Genomic DNA, 20084 nt, shown 5'->3' with positions numbered 1-20084 from the left:
GTATATTTTTCTTACTGGACCTCTTTTTCTCTGCACCTTACCTTAAAGTATGGTTCGAAGTATCCCAGTATTCCAAATATTCCAGTTTGCGACACGTTTTTTTTTTGGTTATAACTAGTTTGCGCCCTTTGCCCACTCTGTTAGGATTTTTTCGTTGCCAACTTTGTCTATCCAGGAAATCCTCAACATATGTTTACACAATCACATTTCAAATGTTTCCGTTAATTCTAAATACGTATAAGCACATAGTAGAAGCTCTGTACTGTAATCAAATCTGAACCATTATTTCTTTTAGTTTATACTTTATTCACTACTGTGGATATTAAAGGAAATAATTCGCTAAGATTATTATCACGATGAATGACAGGTCGTGAAATGCAATTTTAGATTTCCCTTGTCGAGTATTTCGCTACTCTGTTGTGCTTTATTTTTACAACTTAAAAAGCTCAGAAAATAAATAATTTCGAATTTTATTTTCTAACTCATTTGACTTTCGATTCATAGATGGTGCTAGTAGCATCCTTGGTAATTATTTTAATAATTACACCGAAATGATATAAGGATTTGAGTTCAGTTCAGTGCCTCTATCCAAGTGCTCCGATGAGGATACGGTTAATCCGAAATACGTATAAGCACGTAGTAGGGGCGCTGTACTGTAATCAACCATCTGAACAATAATTTCTTTTAGTTTATACTTTATTCACTTTTGTGGATATTAAAGGAAATAATTTGCTAAGATTATTATTACGGTGAATGACAGGTCGTTAAATGCAATTTTAGAATTCTCTTCTTGAGTAATTCGCCACTCTGTTGTGCTTTATTTTTCTCTTTGTTTTGTTCCTGTTGTGTAAACTTAAAAAGCTCAGCGGATAAATAATTTCGAATTTTATTTTATATTCATAATAATTTGTCATTTAAATTTAGTAAAACTAAAAATTAGAAATTGTCCATCTTGTAATCTCCAATGGAATTTGTTAAAAACTATCATCTAACTTTAAGGACAACATTTTCTAGAGTAGAGAAAGCTTTTATTTAACGAATAAACAAAGTTAATCCTCGTGTAATATAAAGCGTGCTGCCACTGAATAAAAACGACGCTTTAAGTTCGAACGACGCCGACGGTTTGAAATTTATCTCTTATGCTCTACTGCTGTTGCAAGATTTAAAGATTTTAATGACGTGAGTGTTTGTTTATGAGCTTTTTAATTTATGGCAATCGCTAGCATGATATTCGATTTTTGGAAGTAAAGACGATAAGAAAATTATTTTTTATACATACTCAAGTCATAGAGAATTTGCCAAGTTGTAACTGTATATTTAAAACTCAAAAATAATAGTATACTATCTAAGAATGAATGTTAAATCACCAGCTACAAATTAAAAAATATATTTTTCTTTATATAAAATTTGACAGATGACAAAATAAAGTTATTACAAAAAAAAACAGTAAAACCCTTTAAAAAAGGTATATATTTAAAATCCCTAAAATGGGCTACGCTACATCACAATCATATAACTAGTTTTCGACTTGTTTACCAGTCATCATCAGTGCTTACGTGCAGTTTACATGCTAACCACCAAGATATAATTTAACAAAAATATGTGGGTCAAAGCCTTGTATAATTAATCCGTCAAGGAAACATCGGTTGAAAATGCTAACTTAGGAGTGGATGTTTGAAATATTTTTACGAATATGCCCCAGGTAACATCTGAGCTGTGGTTTGACTTGTTCACATGATGGAAGTGTGGCAGCAAGTAAAAATATTTCACACATCTACGCTTAAGTTAGCATTTTCAACCGATGTTTCCTTGACGGATTACTTTTACAGGGCTTTGACCCACATATTTTTGTTAAATTATATCTTGGTGGTTAGCATGTAAACTTCACGTAAGCACTGATGATGACTGGTAAACCAGTCGAAAACTAGTTATGTGATTGTGATGTAGCTTTTTTTAGGGATTTTAAATATGTATATACCTTTTATAAAGGATCTTACTGCCTTTGTATTACATGGTATACAGCCAACTACAGGAAAACTTCTTCCCTGTGGATTTTTAAAATTATTACTATGTTCAAGATCACTTTTAAGAATTTTGATCCAGACGTACAAACTGAAATGTATAGAGATACAAACATCATAACTAGTGTTGCCAGGTACGATTTGTTTTTAATCTGTACATAAGCAAAACCAAATCGGGATTTATGGTTGTTGATCGGGACAAATAAACAACAACAGCCCAGTAAATGATAATTTTGGAGTGTAGTTTTCAGAGTCAACTCAGAATTACATGAAAATCTGGTTTTAGGTTTACTGTCTACTTCAAAGTTGAACTTGTACCGTTGGTTGCTTTTACTTGGGGGTGACACTTACAGTTACCCCTTCTCGGGGGTAAAAAAACGCGCGTTTAAAGTAAGTCCCAAAATGGATCAACTGACTAACTCTAAGAAACTTTTGTTCTATATAATTTTTAAACAAAGTCAATACTTATCGAGTAATTTTATCGAAAAAATTATCTTAGCAAAAATGTAGCTTTTAAAAGAGCAAAAAAAATTGTATGTTCGGAAAGTCTATAAAACCAGTAAAAGCAAAGTTATAGCTCATCAAAAATACGTTTTTATTCGTCAAATTCCAAATCGAATATTTCAACATAAAATAACCAAAAAATTAAGCAATTTTTGGGCAAAACCTGTTAAAAATTTTTTAATAAAGCTTTATTAAGTGTTTAAAAAATCTTAAATTTTGTTTTATATAAAAGTCTCTAGCATTAAAACTAAGCGAGTTTCGCTAAAAATAAAGTTGGACCCTTTTTTGGTAAAAGAAAATCGTGAAAATTTCCTCCTATCTAACACCGTAAATAAAATTAATCGTTACCGCTTTACCATTTACTTTATACTTTATATGTGTATTGTTTACCTATACGAGCAGTAAGGTTTACCGGTTGGGAGTGCTTAGTTTTGAAAAAAATTGGTTTTATAGTAAAAAAATTTTTCCTAAAATAGTGGAAAATGCCCTTTTTTCAAAATAACTTACAAAGTATTAGGAATACTAAAAATCTCAAGGAGTAAAAAGTAGGTAGGTTCTGCTTTTATAAATATGATAAATTCATTTTGTTTTTCTGTAAGACAAAAATTGGTCAAAATATGGCTGTTCATATTTTGCATACACTCGTGATTAGTGACTCGTTCAGGCCCTTTCAATCATGTAAAAAATACATAAGTAAAGTAAATTGTTTGTAAAGCAGTAACGATTAATTTCATTTGGGGTGCTAAGTAGGGGGGGGGGGGGGAGGGGGGAGATTTTCACGATTTAAAAAAAAAGAGTCAACTTGATTTTGAGCATAAGCAACTCGCTTTGTTTTGATGCTAGAAATTTTTTAAAACAAAAATAAAGCTTTATTAAAAAAGTTTTAATTGGTTTTCCCCGAAAAGTGTTTCATTTCTTGTTTATTTTACGTTGAAATATTTAATTTGGAAGTTGACGAATAAGAACGTATTTTTCATGAGCTACAACTTTGATTTTGCTCTGTCTATAGACTTTACGAGTTCACAATTTTTTCATTTTTTTATAATATGCTACATTTTTGCTAAGAATATTTTTTTCGATCAAATACTTATTTTTTGAGTTATTTGTGAAAATCGCTTGAAAACGTGATTTTTTTGTCGAAAAATAAACATTTTCAATCGTAAATTACTCGAAAAGTATTATTAACTAAGTTAAAATTCTATAGAACTAAAATTGCTTAGAATTAGTCAATTTATCCATCTCCGGACTTATTTTAAACTAGCGGTTTTTCACCTCCAACTAGGGGTGACTGTCACCCCCCAGTAAAAGCAACCAACGGCACAAGCCGTCCAAATTTTCATGCAATTCGGAGTTGATCCTGAAAACTACACGGTATCGCCGTATTTCCCGTTCATTTACTGGACTACAAGGTGTTTCTCTAATCTGTATTTAATCCTACATAATAATAATAATAATCAGACGAAATTACAAAAAAAAATCGTAGAATAAGTAAATTATTTATTTTTTATTAAAATTATATTTTTCATTCGATTTTGCCGCTTTTAGGAGCGCTTTGTTTTTATAACATAGTTATAAAATTCACTGTAAGTCTTCCTGAAATTGGTTTTCGTGGGTGAAAATCGGGACATTTAGTGTCCCGATTAGGTACAAATTGGTACGCGTTCCCAGACCCCTGAAAATCGGGACGTCCCGCGCAAATCGGGACACCTGGTAACGCTAATCATAACAATAGAAGTTGTGTTAAACGAAAAGATAGCGGATAATCCATGGCAGTAACCTAATTTATAAAAAATGAAGAGAGTTAAAAAAGGTAAAAAAATAGGTTTTTGGGGTGGATCCTTTCTATATTGTGTGTGTATAAAAACTGAGTGGCAGGTCTTCCCTTAAGAAAATGATGACATCTGAAAACTTTATGCATGTTAGCTGCAACAACCCTCTTGGAACTGATATGTAAGTATTGAATTTAATACCTCAGGGTTAAAAATAGTTACATTTATTTAATTTACTAACTAATATTAAAACTGGATCATCATAAAAGGATTTTATGACTAGATTCTCATCAGATTAGTTGATAGCATAAAAGTGTTAACATCCAGATGTATGGTCAGTCAGTACTACTGTTGATAATGTTATAGTTGTTAGCTTACCTAATTTGTATATTTTTAACGCTATTTTACCTTTTCGTATGTAATTTGTTTATATTTGTGTCATTCTAGCTATTAATTATTTGTTCTTCTTTTAGCCCATTTCTATCCAACTTTGGACATAGGCCTTCCCCAAATCTTTCCATTTCCGTCTGTCCTTGGCTGCGTTTTTCCAGTTAGTTCCTGTAGCTTTTACAATATCGTCCTTCCATCGCATCTGAGGTCTTCCTCTTCCTCTTCCTCTTCCTCTTCTTCCTGTCCACGGTCTCCAGTTTTGTATTTCAGCATTCCATCTTTTATCTTCCTGTCTCGCATTGTGGCCCACAAATCTCCATTTTAACCCTGTTATATGTTCAATTACATTTTTTACTTTTGTTTTCTCTCTTATCCATTTGTTTGATTTTCTGTCTTGTAGTTTTATTCCCAACATGGATCTTTCCATTTTTCTCTGAGTTATTTCAATTTTGTTTATGTTGGCCTTTGTAATGTCCATGTTTCTGAGCCATACGTCAGAACGGGAAGGATGCACTGGTCAAATACACGGGTTTTTAGGTACTGTTGTATTTTTGTGCTTTTTGGTATCCATCTTAACTTTCCAAATGCTGCCCACGCCAATCGGATTCTTCTCTGTACTTAAATTGTTTGCTAATTAGCTTTGATTATTTGACCCAGGTATATATATTCGTCAACAACCTCAATATTGATATTATTTATATTTACATTTATTCTGTCGTTTGTATTTGTCATGATTTTGGTTTTACTCATGATCATTTTTAATCCTATCTTCTCCGATGCGTGTGCTAGTTGAGTCAGCATTTTGGCTAGTCCTTCTTGGTTGGTTGTAATAAGAACAACATCATCGCAATATCTGAGCTGATTGAGATTCTTCCCGTTTATGTTGTTACCCATGTCTTCCCATTCCAGTTCTTTAAAGACGTCTTCGAGAGCTAAGGTGAAGAGTTTTGGGGATATTACATCTTCTTGTCTTACGCCTCTACGTATTTCTACGGGATTGGTTTTGTTTGCTTTATTTTCCCATTCGACTGTCATAGTTGCTGTTTTATATAGATGTTATGTAAGAGTTGCCTGTACCTGGATTCTATTCTGCTGTTATTTAGAGCTATTTCTATCGCCCATATCTCGACATTATCTAACGCTTTTTCATATTCTACAAAGGCTAAACCTAAATCTAGGTTGTATTCTTTGCCTTCTCTATCAATATTTTCATAGTGAAGAGATGATCTATGGTACTACACCCTTTTCTGAAACCTGTTTGTTCAACTGGCTGATAAATTATTTGTTCAAAAAACAAAATAAGACCTCTTTAACTGGCCTGAGTAAGGGACAGATAATGTAAGTCCCAGACAGAAAACCAAAGTCATCGATGTGGAAACAAAATCATTAAAATTGAAATGGGAATACGCTGGATATGTAGCTAGAAGCGATCTAAACAAATGGCACAGAACAATTCTAACCTGGAGACCATACCAACACAAAAGACCCAGAAGCAGACCTCCTATGAGATGGACAGATGATCTGAAACGAACTGCCGGGAAAAATTGGCTACAAGTAGCGTACAACAAAAAACAATGGAAAGGAAGATTTGGAGAGGCTTATGTTCAGATGTGGACGTGAATGGCTAGACGAAGAATGTAAGTCCCGAAACCGGTCGCCATTTTCTAAGATCAAAATAAAGAACATATAGATTGTGAGTACCTGAGTATTGACCTTTTTCATTACCAAATGGTAGAAAATATTGGGTTGTACGGCACCGAGGTCTGGAAAATAAATCAAAGAATAACATCAAAAATTAAGGCCAAAGACATAAACTGTTGGAGAAGATGTTGTTGGTTCATTAAAAGTGATAGGGTGAGGAACGACGGTATTCGAAGAGAAATGGAAATTGATCTAGACATATTAGATACAATTGAAACTAAACGACTAAACTCTTATGGACACCAGCAGAGAATTCCTGAAATCAGTTGGCCAAAAAAAGATGAAAAAATGAACTCCGCATACTAGAAGAAAACGAAGTAGATCAAGGCGGTCCTGGACAGAAGATGTCGAAGGTGCAATAACCGCCCGAGATTTACAAACTGAAGAATAACTTTGACAGAAAACGCTGAAAATTATGATGCGAGAAACGGCGCTAGTTGTAGAAGAATCGACTATTGTATTTTCTTTCTTTTCCCAATTTTTAAATAAAATTTCATCGAGTATGTTGTTAGTCTATTACTCATATTACCCCTAAAAGCACACAAGCAAACAGTAATTTCCACTAAAAACAATACCTTTAATTGAAAACTAATTCATTTCGTTTGAAACTATAATGTTGTCAACGAGTTAAAAATAAAGAGGGTAGTAGGTACAAGAAATTTAAATACGCCTGGCACATGGTTTCCGTAGAGAAAGCGATCTTTCACAGTCATTTCGTGGGACGGCATCGGCGGCGGTCGCTTGTATCAAACCAATCGATAAAACAGACGAAAAGTTCTCCGTTTAGCTACTTGTTGAAACGTTGAAGTAAAAGACAACTTTAGAAACTTAATCGAAATTGACCCACCGCCCGCGAACAACTCACTGATCGGTATGCGGCACTACTTTTTAAAACGTTGCATGTTCACGCAAAATTCTATTTAATTTTTAAGGCTTTGGGAGTTTTTCTTCGTCGCGTCGGTTAATTTTATTTATAATACAGGATATCCTGTTGGAACCAAACAGTTTAAAATTATTTTTTTTCTTTTTAATACGAAATACTTTTTAAATTATTTTTAAAACATCAAATAAAAAAATGTTTTCTTTATTTCTTTATATTATGATGGGTAGCATATTTTATGATATCGGAATGAATAGGAATAGCGATAGGGAAAAATATGATGCAAAGGTAAACAAGGATGGAAATAAGAAGAACGTGAAAGCTAGATTGCAGAAAAAAGGAGAGATAAAATTGGGAACATGGAATGTGAGAAGCATCAATGGAAAAGAGGAAGAACTGGTAGAAGAAATGGTAAAACAAAAAATAGAAATACTAGGAATAACGGAAACGAAGATGAAAGGAAAAGATCTTAAGAAAGATTAGCAGTGGCCGTCATCTAGTAATAATCAGACTGAGAACAACCGAGGAAAAAAAAGAACATAGAAGAAAAATGGCAAACGAAAAAATAAAAAGTTACAAATTAAAAGAGGAAATATTACATAAGAAACAATTCCTAGAAAATTAAATAATATTGTGAAACGTAGGGCAAAAAATACAAATATAGAAGCAAAATGGGAATATCTAAAAACCAGCAAAATTAAAGCAGCTGAAGAAACTTGCGGAAAGCCAAAAATAGCAAATACTAACATGAGTAGAACGGAATGGTGGACTTATGAAATGTGATAGAAAATAAAGAACAAAAAAGATAAATGGAAGAGATGCCTACGCACCAAGAACCCTGAAGATTACGAGGCATATAAAGAAGAAAGGAAAGAGGTTAAAGTAGCGGTGAAATCAGGAAAGAAAAGGTCATGGGAGAGGTTTAGACAAAAAATGACAAAACATTATAGGGAAAACCAAAAACTCTTCTAATGCGCATTAAAGGAATTCAGACAAAAAAAGAGCACACGATGCCGAATATAAAAGACAAGAATATAAAAGACGTACTAACAGAAGAAAAACAAATAATGAAAATATAGAGGGAGCATTTCATGGACATAGTGGATATACAAGAAATGGATGAAGAACAACAAGTGGAATCCATAACAAGAGATGCATTAGAGAATGCAATAGAAAGAGTAAAATTAGGCAAAGCATTAGCAAGGATCATGTCACCCCGGAAATGATAAAATTCATGGGAATGGATGGAATGGACAGCACGAAAGAACTAATGAATGATATCATAAATAGAGAAGAAATACCAAAGGACTGGAAGAAAGACATTATATTACCAATGCACAAAAAGGGAGACAAGAGAAATTGTTATAATTACCGAGGTATCACCATATCAAGTATCCCAAGGGCAGGTATTCGCAAGAATAATAGAGACAAGAATAAAGACCCAAATAGGAACAACTATGGAAGATACACAGTGTGGATTCAGGAAGGAGAGAAGCACGCAAGACCTAATATTCACAATAAGACAAGTAAGTAAGAAGGTAATGAAGAAGTCGACAGGCACATAATAGAAGTAATAAAGGATATGTACAAAAATAATACAAATACAGTAAGAACCAATAACGAGGAATCCAGAGAATTTACTAGTAAGTCAAGGCGTCAAACAGAGATGCGTGTTGAGTTCACTGCTATTCTCAGTGATACTGGATGAAGCAATAAAGAAAGCCAAGAGAAGAATAAGAAAACTAACATTAGGATACTGGCAAGTGAAACAGACTCAACTAACTTATCTATCTTAACCAATCTACTTTTTGCCCCTTTATAAACTTGTTCTGTTTACATGTTATTATTAAACTTTCTATTTTTTGATTTGTTCTTTTTATATTATACAGTATGTCCCTGTAAGTTGTATCCATATGGAAAACTTTTTTATTATTAGTTTTACGAAAAAAGTTATTCTTCATAAAAAGCTCTGCATGGTCCAAAACCTAAAATTTAACCATCAGATATCAAATTTTATGAATGTTATACGAGGTATGTCAAAAAGTTTGAATTTCACTCAAGAGTAAAGTAGCTTTATTTTTCACAATATTGAAAATTGCTATTATGAAAAGTTGTTTGGAATTAAAAACTATATTCTAATATGCAATTACATCCTTCTAATTGAAAAAAAATTATTTTTGAAAATTATGGATAACTAACATTATTTTCAGTTATTTCAATTCTGATAACTCTTTTATTATTAATTTTATGAAAAAAGTGATTCTTAATAAAAAGTTCTGGATGGTCTAAAACCTAAAATACAATCATCTTATATCAAGTTTTATCAATTTTATACGAGGTATAGTAATAGTTATACAAAAGTAAAGTACCTTTATAGTTCAGAATATTTCAATTAAAAGGATGTAATTACATACTGAAATATAGTTTTTAATTCTAAATAACTTTTCATAATAACAATTTTCGATATTGTGAAAAATAAACGTATTGTACTCTTGAGCGAAATTCATATTTTTTGACATACCTCGTATAAAATTGATAAAATTTGACATCAGATGGTTGTATTTTAGGTTTTAGACCATGCAGAACTTTTTATTAAGAATGACTTTTTTTCGTAAAATTAATAATAAAAGAGTTATCTGAATTGAAATAACTGAAAATAATGTTAGTTATCCTAAATTTATCAAAATAAAATTTTTTCAATTAGAAGGATGTAATTGCATACTAGAATATAGTTTTTAATTCCAAACATCTTTTCATAATAGCAATTTTCAATATTGTGAAAAATAAAGCTACTTTACTCTTGAGTGAAATTCAAACTTTTTGACATACCTCGTATAATATTCAAAAAATTTGATATTTGATGGTTAAATCCTAGGTTTTGGACCATGCAGAGCTTTTTATGAAGAATAACTTTTTTCGTAAAATTAATAAAAAAAAAGTTTTCCATATGGATACAACTTACAGGGATATACTGTATATATTATATTCCTTTATAAATTGCTTTAATCGTTTCTGCAGACATTTCCAGCTGATCAACTTTACCTTGAATCTATCTAGACGTGCAGATACCATTAAATTAAACTAAAAATGGGTGATTGATTCGACCGTTACCTGAGGAACGTTCATTTTATCTAATAAGCAAACACTGAAAACTTTTGTTTTCAATAGTTTCACAAAATTTATTACAAATTAATGTCACTGCAGCTGTTTCGTCAGAGTGCCTTTCTCAAGTGATACGATTTTACTAGGCTCGTACATTTTATAGTCTTAACTGAATAAGTTTAGGAAAGGGGAGCTGTTTGTCTAAAGTTGGTCATACAGAATTATGTCTGGATTTTTTAATTTATTAATTTCCACATACATACTCTGATAAGGCTAGCTTAAGTGCTCTATTTTGAATACGGATAACTTGAAATTAGTCATTAACAGAATAATTATGATATAGAAGGTAAAGTGCGTACGCTTCTTCTTTTTGTATAGACATGACTCTGTCTGTTTTTTCAATGTGCCTCTAGTAATTTGTCGTTCCATCGTTTTCGTGGTCTTCCCACTGATCGTCTTCCTATTGGGGAACCGTCTCTCGCTGTCCTGACTATCCTATTTGTCGTCATTCGGCTTATGTGGTCATTCCATTCTATTCTTCTGTTTCTTAACCAGTTATTAATGTTATACACCTTGCATCTCCGTCGTATATCTGTACTTCTAGCTCTGTCCCATAAAGTCTTACCATCGATTTTTCGAAGGGTTTTCATCTCCGCTGTTTCAAGCAATCTTTTTGTCCTCTCTGTATCGGGGCGTGTTTCTACCGCGTATGTCATTATTGGTCTGATGATTGTTTTGTAAATTCTGCCTTTCATTTCTTTTCCGATATTTTTATTTTTCCATATTGTGTCATTTAGGCAACCTGCGGCTCTGTTTGCTCTATTCGCTTGATCTTCCACTTCTGTTTCGAGCCTTCCGTAGCTAGATAGTGTGATGCCTAGGTATTTAAACTCCATCACTTGTTCTATTCTCTGCACTTCCAGCTCCAATTTACATCTTATTGGATCTGCTGTTATAACCATGCATTTTGTCTTTTGGGAGGAAATTAACATGTTAAATTGACTGACGATTATGTTGAATTGGTGCAGCATACGTTGTAAATCATCTTCACTTTGAGAGATTAGTATTGCATCGTTTGCATAGCAGATTATTTTAAGTTGTTTTTCTCCCATTTGGTATCCTTTTTTAATTCTTACTTTTTTATTATTTCGTCCATGATCAGGTTGAACAATAAAGGAACCAAGGAATCCTCTGTCTTATCCCATTGCCGGCTTCAATTGGGTCAGTTAATATCGTCCACTTTTACTTTTATTGTGTTGTTCTGGTAGATGTTTTCGATCGTTTTAATTATTCCTAGAGGTACCTCTCTCGAGTATAACAAATGGATAACGTTCTTTAATGTGACCCTCTCAAATGCTTTCTTAAGGTCCACGAAACATAAATATGCGGGTTTGTTGTATTGTAAGTGCGTACGCAATGATTGAAAATCATTAGTGCTCTGCTATACGTTTGTTAAAAGTTCTACCAATTTGACCGATGTAAGTTTTTGGGCAATCACCACATGTAAGTATATTATATACACCACTGTGTACCGGGTGTCCCAATAAGAATGGCCCTCGGCCATATCTCAGGAACCGTTTATAGTACAGTTTTGAGAAAAAAAATATTTATAACAAAAGTTGCCTCGGGAAAAGCCTGGAAATTATTTTCATAATTGTAGGTTCAGCGCTAGAGGGCGTAATTGAATATCCAAAATTAAAAAATCAAATTTTCTCAAAATTTGACTAATGAAAGGGCACTGGAAATCCGATCATTGCATTCTTCATAAAATTCTGCTAATATTTGATTTCACAAGTTTAAGTTTACCTTTGCAAATAAGAGGTGGGGGCGAGTGGGAACCTTGTTATGAAAAATGGCTGTAAGTCCGGTTCTGCTAAATCGAATTTTGCAAACTTGGTCTTGTTGAAAACAGATTTTTTTCGTAAAAAAATTTTTCGTGTAAATTTTAAACGTAACCGTTACTGTCACCGGTAAACGGAAAGGGAGTGTGCTGTGGAAAAAACAACGAAACATTTTCCAGATCACAACTTATATAATTAATTAAAACAATAGTAAGACAAACAACACTATAAAATATAACAAAGTAATAAAAACAACTACTTAGTGACGACTTAAATGTTCAAATTATTGCTCATCATTTTTGATTCAAGCATTTACTCTTTCACGAGTAGATTGAACAGCAGTCTTAATTTCTGCTCTCGAGATGCTTTGAATGGGGTTTCGTATTCTCTAGCTAGATCATTTTTTCTCGAGTAGGCCTAGCTGCAAAAACAAGGTATTTAATCCGTCACCATACCTAAATAAAAGTGAAATATGGTGTATTCCACGAATATACGACTGTTTTGGATTATCGCGACAACGAATATTTTAGTGTGCAACATAAGAAGTACGAAATAATAATTACTCCAATAAACAACAATATAATTTGCAATTTACTTTCGTTCTTCATATTTTGCACAGTAAAATATTCGTTGTCGCGATAATCCAAGAGGGTCGTATATTCGTGGAATGGGGTATACCAAACCGTCCCCACACCAAACAGTTAACTCTGGTGATAGTCAGATAACTGGACCCTTTTTTTCGGTAATGATATTATTGCTTAACGCTATCTAATTTTTTTAAGGAATGAATTGCCTCTTCTTCTAGAAGATGTACCGCTAGAAGTTCGTAGGTCCATGTTGTTTCGGCACGATGGTTGTCCTGCGCATTTTTCCAGAGTAGTAAGAGATTTTTCAGATGAGACATTCGCTAATAGATGGATAGGACGTGGAAGCCTATTTTTTGGCTAGCCAGATCACCAGATTTAACTGTTTTAGGCTTTTATTTATGAGGGCGGATTAAAGACCTTGTTTTTGCCGCTAGGCCCACTACACGAGAAAACATGATCCAGAAAGTAGGAAACGCCATGCAAAGCATTGCGAGAGTAGAAATTGAGACTGCTGTTCAATATATTCTCAAAGAATAAATACTTGCATCGAAAATTATGGGCCATAATTTGAACATTTAAGTCGTCACTAAGTAGTTGTTTTTATTTCTTCGTTATATTTTATAGTGTTGTTTGCCCTATTGTTGTTTTAGTTAATACAAGTTGACATCTAAAAAATGTATCTTTGTTTTTTCCTCAGCACACTACGTTTTCTTAACTTAGTTTACCGGTGACAGTAACAGTTATGTTTAAAATTTACAGGTTTGTTAAGATATCTCGGGATAGAAAAAAGGTATCGACATGCGGTTTTCGCTATTTAGTTGCTAATTTGATCTCATTTTGCAATACAGGATTAAAAATGCATACTTGTGTTTATTATTTTCCAAAGAAAACTAGATTTCTGAATATAATTACATAACGCCTCCTAGCTGGCATATTACTTAATAGGCTGTTTCGAAATTATATCTCTTACATTGACGAAAAAAAGCTGTTTTCAACAAGACCATGTTTGCAAAATTCGATTTAGCAGAACCGGACTTACAGCCATTTTTTCATAACAAGGTTCCCACTCACCCCCAACTGTTATTTGCAAAGGTAGACTTAAACTTGTGAAATCAGATATACGCAGAATTTTATGAAGAATACAATGATCAGATTTCCAGTGCCCTTTCATTAGGCAAATTTTGTAAAATTTTGATTTTTTTATTTTTGATATTCAATTACGCCCTCTAGCGGTGAACCTAAAATTATGAAAATAATTTCCAGGCTTTTCCCGAGGCAACTTTTGTAATTAATATTTTTTTCTCAAAGCTGTACTATAAACGGTTCCTGAGATATGGCCGAGAGCCATTCTTATTGGGACACCCGGTACACTGTGTAACTGTGTATACTGTATAAGTGCTTTTTCTTCTTTTTGCTTTTCTTTTTTTTGACGTCGTCAAAATAATGGTTTTTGTAAAAACCAAAATTACTCAACGAGGAGTCCATCTCGGAAAACCACAGAAAGCATATATATATAGATTTATACAGTGGACTCTCTATAACGAATACGGTTATTACGAGGTTTTGCTTATAACGAGGTACACTAGATGTCCCATTAAATTTCGATTGAACTGTAACACCTTTATAACGAGGCATATTTGGTTATAACGAGGAAAAATGAAATCGTAGAATATGCATCTTAACTATTTTTAGCGCTGTAATGGCTATAAATACCCCAACTGACTGTGTCGATACATTTGTATCGTTATCGAGGACAGTGCTGTAATCAAATCCATCGCCTAATAAACCTCTTCCTGTTCTGTTTATCTATGGACCGATATTGAATATTCCAAGAAAATTTACAATTTATGATGGCGAAGCCTTATTGGTGAGGAAACAATATTGCTTTGAATGGCTTCACTATAGGAAGTTAATGTTTTAGAATACTATATATTCATATGTATGCACAATATTATTGTTGTCTGATATAACGAGATCCGCTTATAACGAGGTAATAAGTCCGACATTTCAGTTATCGTTATAGAGGGAGTCTACTGTATATACAAGTATATAATTTCGATTTAGATATACACCAACCAATTTAGATACATTTTTGTATTTTCACAAATGTATTCTATTTTTGGCCTAGTTTAAAATTTATCAGTGGAGCTAGATTAAATATTTGCATAATAAATTACAGTTTCCAGTCTGTATTAAGCCACCAAATACTCTCTGCGTTACAGGGAGTTTGATAACTTTTAATTAATGTGGTTTTTATTTTTCAAAAAGCCAACAATCCAATTGTAAAGAAATTACGACTCGCATAGTTTTATTTTCAACTTGAAATTAAACCGAAATAAAACGGTTCTGGTACATTATTACTTTTAGACTAATATAATTTATTTGTGGACTTAACCTTGAGACTGTTTAATTTTTTTTAATCTTAGAAAGCAAAATGTCTAGTGTGTGGGTAATAATAGAACAATCGGTTGGATCGAACCCACCCCCATTTTTTTGTCGATTTCGAGCGTGCCTTTGACAGCAAATGGAAGAGATAGCAGGAGAATTGAAAAGATACGGAATAAGCGTAGCTGCCATACAAGCGACCAGATGGAAAGGAAGCGGCGAATTAGAAAACAAAATCTCATCCTCAGATATTCAGGGAACGAAAGACAAGGTCAATATGGAGTAGCATTTATAATACTATGAGATGTAAGGCAAAAAATACTACAATTTCGACCGATAAGTAACAGACTTGCATACTTGCGAATAGAAGCAAAACGAAACAATATGTCACTACTAATCGTATATGCCTCTACAGAAAATGCGAACACAGAAGAAAAAGAAAAATGGTACGATGATATAGAGGAAGAAATAGAAAAGATTCCCAAAGAGAACACGATCATGGTACTGGGAGACTTCAATTCCCAAATAGGGAAAGAACAATAGGTACACTGAAATTTTAGCGGGAAAATACACAATACATGAAAGGACAAATGACAATGGGCAACCATTATACAACCTATCAACAAGAACAGATATGGTCATAAGCAGTACAAAGTTCCCACATCCTGACAAACACAAATGAAAATGGATATCATCAGATCAGCAAACCAAATCTTAGATAGACCATATTTTGATAAACAGGTGGAGACAATCATCAATTAAAGACCTAAGATCCTACAGAGGAGCCTGTGCTTACTCAGATCACTTCATGATAATAACAAAAACATGCAGGAGCAAAAATAAAAGCAAACAAACGACATGGGACACTGAAGAACTAAAAAAAGAGCAGATATGTTCATAAGCAGTACAAAGTTCCCACATCCTGACAAACACAAATGAAAATGGATATCATCAGATCAGCAAACCAAATCTTAGATAGACCATATTTTGATAAACAGGTGGAGACAATCATCAATTAAAGACCTAAGATCCTACAGAGGAGCCTGTGCTTACTCAGATCACTTCATGATAATAACAAAAACATGCAGGAGCAAAAATAAAAGCAAACAAACGACATGGGACACTGAAGAACTAAAACAAGAGCAACTAAGAAGTAAATATCAGGAAGAACTGGAAAAATATATAACAATGGTTAACAATCAAAAATGTGTTGATGTGAAACGGGAATGGATCTGCATAAAAGACGCCATATAGGAAGCAGCATAAAAAATATTTGGCAAAAAGAAGAAGGAGAAGAAAAAAGAATGGAACAATATCGAATGTAAAAAATTTCTGGAAAGAAAAGTGGAAGCGAGATTAAAATGGATAAGAACGAACCCGGCAGAAGACAGAGAAAACTACGAATTACTGAGAAATGAGGGCAAAAAAATAAACAGAAAACAAAAACGACAATGGATAGATCTAACGATTGAGGAAATAGAGAACGAAAAATACAACAGAAATTCAAAAAAAATCTATAATAAAATAAAAGAAAGCAATAGAACATTCAAAGGTAAACTAAAAAGAATAAAAAACAAACAAGGAAAATTGTAGAGGAAGAAAAAGGATACAAATAAATATAGACGAATCACTTTAAATAATTACTAATTGAACCAGTTAAAAATGACAACATCGAAGAAGATAACGAAGAAGAAACCATAATACAGGAACCATCATTAGAAGAAGTAAAAGACATTATTGAAGGGGAATAATGGAAAGGCACCTGGAAAGGACGGAATAAATCTAGAACTAATAAAATACCGAGGGGACATATTGCATGAAAAATACATGAATTGATTAAGAAAATATGGAAAGAGGAGACAATGCCGAACGAGTGGGAAATTGGACAGATTATAACGATCCACAAAAAAGGAGACCAGCATGAGTGTAAGAACTACAGAGGTATTACACTATTAAACGTTGCCAATAAAATATTATCGTCAATAATACAAAGGAATTAACGGAAAAACAAAAATATAATAGGATAATACCAATGCGGTTTCATAAAAGGCAGATCAACAACAGACGCAATACGTACCATTAATCAAATCATGCAAAAAGCACACGAACATCAACATGAAATAGAAATATTATTTATAGACTTTGAACAAGCCTTTGACTCAATAAAGAGAAAGGAAATAATGAAAGCCCTAAATATATAGCCCTATAAATGGTAATATTACCATCTACCAACGAGGTGAAATATCTTGGTATTCATTTGGACAGACGCAGACGTCTCACATTGAGGAAACATATCTGGAGCAAAAGAAAGCAACTGGGTCCCCAATTCAGAAATATGTACTGGTTAATGGGCCTTTCATTAAGACTATCTCTGGATAACAAATTGCTACTCTATAAGGCAATACTTACGCCAATCTGAACATATGGGTTGGAACTATGGGGAATAGGTAGTAACTCCAAATTCGAAATCATCCAACTCTTCCAATCAAAAACCCTCCGAACCATAACTAATACACCTTGGTACATCAACAATATAATTATTCACCGAGACCTTAAAATGGGTATGGTACAAGAAGTAGTCATCAAAAAACGTAGCGCTGCATACAGTGCCAAATTGGAGGATCATGAAAACCAGTTTGCACTTAACCTTCTAGACAATTCTCAAGAACAGCCTATAGACTAAGAGCCGCTATAGGTGAAATTTCTTAATCATTTTAGGCACGACGGGACCCTATAACTTAAATAGTAGAACCTAAAAGAAAACGTTTGAGCACTGTGCCGTCACTTTTCAGTGGCACATGCGTCTACAGTGGCGCATCAAACTTTCCACTTATGGACGGGATATATAAATTAAAAAATACCCTCCCTCATTACCAGAATTTAATTTTTTTCATTTTTTTAAGTTCTATGTGATTAAGACATCATTAAGCCTCATCGTAATTTTAACCCACCACCCCCTTCTCTCTGCCCCCACCATCAAAAACTTTATTTTTCGATTTTATTTTTTTTGGTGGGATGCAATAAATTTCAAAATTTCAAAAAATTCACAAGCATAGTTAAGGCTTTTATAAAACACGTCGATTTTTTATAGACCTGTAGGTTGAGTTTACATAACCTCAAAAACTTAAAAAAATTTTTTTTGGAAAAAAGTACATAACTTTTTTTTGGGGATAGCTGCAGATCTAATTTTTTCTTAGTCTTGTGTATTTTATCAAACATTATATTTCTATTTTTTTCAGATTTTTCTGTAATGCTGGTCACCTTAAAAAATCTAAAAAACTGTTTTTAAGGGGGTTTTGGAGGGTTTGAACGTGTTTTTCTGATTTTTAAATATTCTAAAGGACTCAGTTATTTCAAGTTACATATAACCCATAAAAATAAAATTGATTTGATATATTATGAAGTCTATAAAATAGAGAAAATCCCCCAAAACCCCCCAAAAAACAGTTTTTCGGATTTTTGAAGGTGGGGAGGCTTACGGAAAAATCTGAAAAAAATTAAAAATATAGTGTTTGATTTAACACACATAATTAAGAAAAAATTAGACCTGTAGCTATTCCTCAAAAAAAGTTATACGCTTTTTTGAAAAAAAAAAAATTTCTTTTAATTTTTTGAGGTTATGTACACTCTACCTAGGGGTCTATAAAAAATAAGCATGTTTTATAAAAGCCTCAGCTATGCGTGTGAATTTTTTGAAATTTTAAAATTGATTGCATCCCACCAAAAAAAAAATAAAAACGAAAAATGAAGTTTTTGACGGTGGGACAGGGGGAAGGGGGTGGTGGGTTAAAATTACGCTGAATCCTATGTGTTAATGACATAGAACTTAAAAAATAAAAAAAAATTAATTCTGTTAGTAAGGGAGGGTAACTTTTAATTTATTTATCCCGTCCATAAGTGGAAAGTTTGATGCGCCACTGTCGACGCATGTGCCACTGAAAAGTGACGGCACAGTGTTCAAACGTTTTCCTTTAGGTTCTACTATTTAAGTTATAGGGTCCCATCGTGCCTAAAATGATTAAGAAATTTCACCTATAGCGGCTTTTAGTCTACCTACTAGGTTAAAGAGTATCAAACCACTGGACTTGCCATTTAGAGTAAACTTGTGAACTAATTAGTTAGTAGTTATAACATGTAATTATTCCCTATACAACTTTATAAAAATTGTACTTTGGTTTTACCACCAGTGGGTCAAATCCTTCTTGTGCTTAGTCAATGTCACTACTTTTGTTTATTGTTGACACATCAACAGATTGAAAAATACTTTTAAATAAATAAAAAAAACTTAGAAGTTCAAGAGTAGGTATATATATATACTAATAGAATTTGTTCGTTTATGGACGTAATATTGCTTTTTTTTTAATTTACGAAACCAAAATGTTGGGTTTACATTAAGTGCGAAAACTAAACTCGAGAGCTGGTTTTAGTTTATAACAGTTTAAAGATCACTTACGATATTTCCCCGAAGGCTGCAAATGCGTCACGTAGAGTTTGAGTTTCGATTTCAGGACTCAGGTCCCCTACAAATATATGATGATGCTCTGAAACAAAAATATTTAATCAACTTTGGAATTTACTTTCAGAAACAACATTAATATAGGCTACACCGAAGAAAAATAAAACTGAGACATTATCATCCGGCAAAGACCAAATACAATTTGGTGTGAACATTTAAAATACAGTAAATATGGACAAAAAACAAAGTGAAATAATTAAAATTATGTGAGCATAAATGAGACAAAAAGATACTACCTAATTCTAATACAGCAAAATCACACAGATTTACAGTTATCACAGCTTGAGATTTGACTCAAAAACGTATTACACGAAGCGAATACGACTATAACTATTTATCTTATGTGTTGTTTTTCTTTGGAAAATGAGTAATCAGTAATCAGTAACCA

General features: G+C 32.9%; 1 protein-coding gene across 1 annotated transcript in view; it reads right to left on the bottom strand.

Annotated features, from left to right (window-relative positions):
- LOC126878485 (cytotoxic granule associated RNA binding protein TIA1-like) overlaps nucleotides 1-19715 on the bottom strand; it is a 383419-nt gene extending 363704 nt beyond the window's left edge. Inside the window, exon 1 of the mRNA XM_050641237.1 lies at nucleotides 19634-19715. The gene's annotated coding sequence lies outside the window, so the exon portion shown is untranslated. The remainder of the gene's footprint in view (nucleotides 1-19633) is intronic.
- Nucleotides 19716-20084: the final 369 nt, after the last annotated feature.

Source organism: Diabrotica virgifera, chromosome 10 (genome assembly GCF_917563875.1).
Source record: "Diabrotica virgifera virgifera chromosome 10, PGI_DIABVI_V3a".
Classification (NCBI taxonomy): domain Eukaryota; kingdom Metazoa; phylum Arthropoda; class Insecta; order Coleoptera; family Chrysomelidae; genus Diabrotica; species Diabrotica virgifera.
This window is presented reverse-complemented; position numbering and strand designations above follow the sequence as displayed.